At 44.6% G+C, this 6,951-nt stretch overlaps 1 long non-coding RNA gene across 1 annotated transcript; it reads left to right on the forward strand.

Moving 5' to 3' along the window:
• The first annotated feature begins 3,179 nt into the window (after positions 1 to 3,179).
• On the forward strand, positions 3,180 to 3,967 carry LOC119800453. Its single transcript, XR_005283022.2, has 3 exons — positions 3,180 to 3,332; positions 3,543 to 3,647; positions 3,754 to 3,967. It is a non-coding gene; the product is annotated as an uncharacterized LOC119800453 (long non-coding RNA).
• The last annotated feature ends 2,984 nt before the right edge of the window (positions 3,968 to 6,951 follow it).

The following is a 6,951-nucleotide window of genomic DNA, read 5'->3' on the forward strand; positions in this document are numbered from 1 at the left end:
GAATCGGTCATAGCAGCTACAAGAACTCTTGACTCCCATGTGACTCTCAGTGGGGTTTTCCCCCCATATTTAACTCTAGAATAAATGCTATTTTCTTCAGCCTCCTTTAAGAGCGCCAGGAACGTTCCAAGGCGACGAGTGCCACAGGTGTCACCCTTACCCAGTCCGGGGACACACTCTTTATCCAGAGGTTTGTGGGCGGGATGATGAAATGGCAGCCTGTGATTTGTGTGTCTGTGTTCGCGCACACTCCCATCCCATCCGTACAGGTACACACGGAATTTGTGTGTCTGTGTTCGCGCACACAGACATGACATACATACAGGTACCCACGGAATTTGTGTGTCAGTGTTCACGCACACTCACATCCCATCCGTACAGGGACCCACGGAAGACAGAAGAGGGCATCAGATTCCTGGCGCTGGAGCTAGAGGCAGCTGTGAGCAGCCAGACTTCGGGGCTGGCAAGGAAGCTCAAGTCCTCTGTCAAAACAACCCTGAACCTCTCTCCAGCCTCATCAGCCACCAGCCCCCCACTTAAATATCCAACGTTGTTCCGGCCTTCACGGCAGAGAAAGAATGCTTGAATTAGGAATGTGGGGAAGAGCAGCCGAAAATTGCAGTTGTGATGTTCTGAATCTACTTAGACCTGAAAAAAAAGAAAAGAAAACGAATCGTGTACACACGAGATCTGTGGATGTCTAGTTGCCATGAACACGCAGCTTATTAGGAGAACTTTGTCTCACATGTGTGGTGATGGGTTTTTCCCCATGATCCCTTTTGGAGCTGCTTTGTTTTAGTTTATACGTCTAAGTTTTTCTGTGTCTCTCATTTTCAACTTCATCATGATTTGCTTTCTAATGGAACTGGCAACTCTTCAAGGGAAAGAGCATCTTGTGTCTGTTCTCACAGACCCCCAGGAGTGTCATATTATAATAAGCATGTGTGTGAACTGTATGATGAAGTGATGAAGTTTGCTTATGGCCACGGAGACCCACTATCTCTGGTAAACTTGATTGTACGCAGTCCAGTGGAGTCTGGGTAAGTAGTATTTGATGATGGTTGTGACAAAGGTCAGGAAACTGTTGCTTCAGATCTATGTTTACCCTTGAGCAATGATTTAAAAGAACTATACACACACATATACAAAAGCTGCTTGAAAATTCCTCAAATTTGTATGTCCTCCAATTTCTAATTCATATTTGGGGAAGGGATTCCCTTTGGGGGAATTACATAATCTTGTTTTTGACAGAGAAAAACAAAACTAATGATAATATTTCCCAAAGTTTTTCTTCTGAAAACAGTTAGGCAGCCAGAAAAGTTTAAAAGGAGGAGAGCAAGCTGGGGTGTAGGTCTAAGCACAGTTTTGCCAAGCATGCCTGAGATCCCGGATTCAGTCCCAAGTACTGTAAACTAGCACATTTAACTCCTGCCGATCTTTACAACCATTATCATCCACTGTTAACAAACCATAATGAATAGCACCAGTCACCTGCATTTAACTATTACTATTATAACTCTCTCTTCTTTATCTAACCATGTTTCTTTTTATTTGTTGGTTTATTTGAGACAGGGTCTCTTTACAGAGCCCTGGTTGTCCTGGAACTCACAGAGAGAGACCTGCCTGCCTCTGCCTCCTGAGTGTTGGGATTAAAGACATGTGTCCCCATGCCTGACATCTAGCCGTATTTCTGAACCACTGAAAATAACTTGTAGATTGTCATGACGACTTCCCTCTAAATGCTTCCTCCACCCTCACTTAAGAACAAGTGCATTCCCCTTCAAAGCCCCATTGCTACACCTGAGAAAATAAACAATGCCCTCATTTCCAGCTCAAACGCAAATGTCTATAACTGTCCCAGGGTGTGCATTAGAGATGTAAAAATCATGATCTATTCAATATTTACATTCATACACTATAGATGATTCTTCTGGCATTGAAGTTTCAGGTACTGGGCACTGTCGGTGTTCCAAGGTGCCTGGCTATCCTGTTTGCCACAAGAAGGTTAGAGATGGGTCCTATAAAATGCTGGTAAAGTGTTTATCTCTGAGTACTTCGATGTCTCTTAATGATCTGCCATTGCGGTCACAAAACCTCGACTAGTTCTAGGGACTAAGAACTGTGGGAACAATGCGGTGACATGCTCTCCCAGTCTGGGGGAAGCTGTATGGAAGCGTGGTGGGATGTCCCCTGAGTTCTTGTGACAGTGTGCCAAGACAGCCTCACCGACTTCTCCAGTCAATCCAGTGGGTAGGTTTGAAAAGCCTCGCATTAGCTTCCTACAGCGAAGAGCGCAGGACAACAGACACAGTTTATGTTGATCGGACATAAACTGTGAACTGTTGTTCACCCTACTGTGGTCATTGTACATGTGTGTATGTGAGTGCATGCATGTACGCACGTGTGTGCAGTGAGCATGCCCCTGACTGTAAGTATATAGACCATGGATTGACGTTGGGTCAATCCTCCATCACTCTCCTTCTTATTTATTTGCTGTGTTTTTGAGAAAGAGTCTCCTGTTGGTTTTAGAAATACATTGGATAGCTAACAAGCCCTTGGACTCACCTTTGTGCCTCCCCAGTACTAGGGTCCTCATGCATGCAAGGCAAGAACGTCACTGCCCTAGTTTTAACATTTTTACATGACTCTTAACATCAAGGAGGAAAGAATTTCCTATCTGTCTTGTTTGGCTATAATTTGTATTAACTTTGGACACCAAACCAAACACTGAAAATATCCAGACAATTTCTCTTGTCTTTTCTTGGGTCATGGAATTTTAAGAACCTAGAGTTACATAAAGATACAGATATAAACAGCAATCATATTTGAACCTTGCCGTTCGTGACAAGATCTCACAGTGGGGTGACACAGAGCCGCAGCTGCACCGGTTTCACGCGCAGTTGGCAAGTGCTCTCCAGTGCGAATGCAGCATTCATGTCTTTTACTGATTTTTTTGGTCAGTTTTCTGTGGATTTTAAGAAACAGATTTGTACTTTAGAAGAGACATCTAGACGGTTGAGGAAAATGATTTTTAAATCTCAAATATGATTTCCATGGCACATTAGAAAAGCTCAACTCAGAGTTTCCGTACCAAACACTGATTGCTGCAGTCTTGCACAGAAGTTCACAGGGCTGCCATCCAGCTCTTAGCTAAAATGCTTAAATATTCACCCAATTTTGCAGATATCTGCCAGTGTCTTAGTTACTTTTCTACTGCCATGACAAAGCACCATGGCCCAGGCAACTTATAAAAGAAAGCAGTTAATTTGGAGGCTCTTGATTCCAGGAAGTGAGTCCATGACCATCATGGTGGGGAGCTGGGCAGCAAGCAGGTAAGCATGGCACCGGATCAGTAGCTCAGAGCTGACATTCTGAGACAACAGTAAGGCAGGGCGGGGGGGGGGGGGGGGGGGGAGGGAGAGGGAGAGAGAGACTGGGAGACAAAGAGAGGGGGAGAGAGAGTGTGTGTGTGAGCGCTAACTGGGAATGGCATAGGCTTTGGAAACTTCAAGCTCACTGAGGTAACACATCTCCTCTAACAGCCCCTCCTAACCCTTTTCAAACCAATCCACCAACTGGAGACTGAGTATTCAAACAAGAGCCTGTGGGGGCCATTCTCATTCCAATCACCACAGACAGTATTAAAGGTGAGCAGTGAAGGCATTCACCCTATAGTCGGTATTAAAGGTGAATAGTGAAGACATTTACCAAATTCACAGTTTTTTTTTATAAGGCATTGTGCTATTTTTTTAGTTCCCTATGGAGTTAAACCTGAATTCAAAGAAGCTCCTTCCAGCATCTTCGCCTAAGGTAGTTCACCTCTCCCCTGAAGAGCAATCATCAGTCCTTTTGTGTCTTACCGATTGTACAAAATGGCCAGTATTTTTAAAAACAAGCAAATGATAGCAGATACACGAGCTTGGTGTCACCTACCTGTAACAAACAAATAAACCCAAACTTGATAGCACTGACTCTTTCTCCTTTTCTTTATTTAACCACACACTCAGGAAGTAAAGCGGCCAGCTGGGCATGGTAGCACACGCCTTTGAACCCAGCACTCAGGAGGCAGGCAGATCTCTGAGTTCAGGGCCAGCCTGGTCTACAGAGTCAGTTCCAGGACAGCCAGGATTACACAGAGAAAACCTGTCATGAAAAACCAAAAGAGGAAAAGAGATCAGGTCTCTTGGGTGAGGTAGACCAGAAGGCTGCTGGTTGGATGAGGCTTTGGTGGGAGCCTCTCAGAATTTCTCCATTACCAGGTGTTTTCCCCTCTAGACAATGATGTGGTCACTAACTAAAACATTAACTTGGTCCAGGAAAAAAAACACAGTGGCTACCCAGCAAATGTAAGGCCCTGGGTTTAGTCCACTAAAACAAAACCAAACAATAAAATATTTCATTTTTACTGGTTTTTGAGCCAAATAACAAAGCTTGTTTTCAGATTAACATGTTCCCATGGCTCAGATGGTCAAGCATGTCCTTCCACAGGTTCCTGTGCAGAAGGCTTTGTTCCCAGCTCGATAGTGTTGAAAGGTGGCAACAAGCTATAAGAAGCTGGGCTTCCTCATCAAGAGTGGAATGATGAAAACAGGAAGTAGAAATTGGTTAGGCAGTTTAGGGTGGAAAAGACCCCAAAGAGAAGCAATCAGTTTTCTTCTTGACTAAATGGTAGTGTGAGAGAGAAACAGGAAAAATACATGATGCAGCTTGAGGGTTTGCAATCGAAACAGTTAGGAATAAATTCCTGTTTGCCCCATGTTTGTCTGACCGTTGTTCACATGTGGATGGGAGGTATGTGGGCAGGAAGTGCATCAGGATGCATGCTCGTCTCTGATTGGGTGTGGGTGTGAGGAACATGGGGGGGAAGGATCCAGCTTGCCCCTGACGAGACCTGTATGGAAATATGGTGGCCCTGTGGCTTTACCCTTTTGAGTCCCTTTAAAAACATAACTCATGGCCATTTCCTAGGAACCCCAGGAAGTTTTGGCCAGTATTTAATTAAAGCTTGCTTCAAATTTGGGTCACACTTGTGGCTGTGGTCCTATCCCAGTGGGATTAACACCCGAAGTGTTCTTGGGCCGCGGGCAGCCTCATCCTCTCCACAAGCCAGAGACTCCAGAACTGTTTAGGGGGTCTGAGCTCTGATCTGGTTCCTAAATGATTTTAGAGCAATTATACTACTTTATAAGCAGTAGAGCAGCAATAAAGGCCCTTTAAAAAAGAAAAAAGGAAAACTTTTGGGGGCCAGAGAGATGGGTCAATGGTTAAGAGCACTGGCCGTTCTTCTAGAGAACTCAAGTTCAATTCCCATCACCCACATGGCAGCTCACGACTGTCTGTAACTCCAGTCCCAGAGGATTTGACAGCCTCACACAGACAAACATGCTGGCAAAACACCAATGTACATAAAATAAGAATAAATAAATCATTTTTTAAAAAGCTGGCAGTGGTGGCATATGCCTTTAATCCCAGCACTTCTGAGGTAGAGGCAGGTGGATCTCGAGTTTGAGGCCAGCCTGGTCTACAGAGCTAGTTCTGGGACAGTCAAGGCTATGCAAAGAAACCCTGTCTCAAAAACTCAAGAAAGAAAGAAGAAAAACTCCTAGTCAACATAATATAGTTCCTAGCCTGGGTAGAGACCTAAGATTCCCATTTGAGCCAGGTCAACCACCTGGGCAAAGGACCACTCTCAGGAAGGCAGGCTCACCTGAAGTCATGCTAAAGAGATGGGCGGAATAATTATTCCTTTAATAAGACACTGTACTTCCTTTAGATCCCATCTCCAGTTCAGCTTCACCAAGTGCAGCTGGCCTAAGAGTGCCCACCTCACTTCTCTATCTGTGCTCTGGAGTGCTTTTCCTAACTAGACTCTGGGCTTCTTAGACATTTTGAGATTTGCTCTCTAAAACTCCCCGACATATGACTGCTCATCGGCCATGTGTCTCCTCCTTGATGTGGCTTTTCTTCGGTCTCCTCCATTCTCCTTTCCCCAGCAGCTGCTGAGATTTAGAGTTTGCCTGCCCTATTTTTTTTTGTTTTAGATTAGTTTTATTCTGTTTTGTTTCTTTTAAACACTAACAAAACTGTCCTCAAGCTTCAGAAGAAAGTAACGAGGAGTGAGGGAAAACCTCCCAGCCCACAGTCCTTGTGTCTACAGAATGGAGGGGTCCAGAGTTCTCGGGGATCCTTTGGTAGTCTTTCCTGAGAGTTAGGAAAGGAATGAGCCAAGCTCACCCAGCTTTCTCTGGCTTATATTTAACCACGTTATTTCTTCTGTCTGCATGTCCCCACCGCTGCCATATGCCATTGTCATCTGGTAGGTGACACAGCAAGCAGGATACCTTTACTGTCTAAACTTTGAGCATCCCAAGCTGTGAGTTAAATACACTTTTTCTTCATCAGTACCCTGCCTAGTGTGTTTTATGAAACTCATGAAAACTGACAAATGCACTTGTACTCAAAATGTTTCGAACACTTCTTGACTAGACTATAAATGGCGCCGCAATCGGCCCTTTGTCTAGCATGACTGCAGTTGCAATGCTACTGTGTAGCAGCATTTGACATGTGTTTACTGGATGTTTTATCTTTTCAGACAGCCACTCATCTCTGGGGAGATAAGGGGTCACGAACAGACCACAAGTACTTCCTGATCCACACAAGTTAGGATCTAAGATAATGCTGGCAACCAGATAAAGACTCAGAATCTGAACCCCACAGTACTTGAAAACATAAATAAGCTTTAAGGGGGTGGGGAGGAGAGAGTGAGGGAGACGGAGAGGAAGAGGGAGAGAGAGAAAGAAAGAGAAAAGCAGGCACCTTACGTGCTCACCCTTTATACTCTGCCACACTACTGTTCCCCATTACACCTTCAGCTATGGTACTGTGGGAACATCTCTATAATCAAGAGCTGCAGTAAGAGCTCGGTGGTGGTGATGGCGCACGCCTTTAATC

This window comes from Arvicola amphibius, chromosome 13 (genome assembly GCF_903992535.2).
Source record: "Arvicola amphibius chromosome 13, mArvAmp1.2, whole genome shotgun sequence".
NCBI classification, from domain to species: Eukaryota; Metazoa; Chordata; class Mammalia; order Rodentia; family Cricetidae; genus Arvicola; species Arvicola amphibius.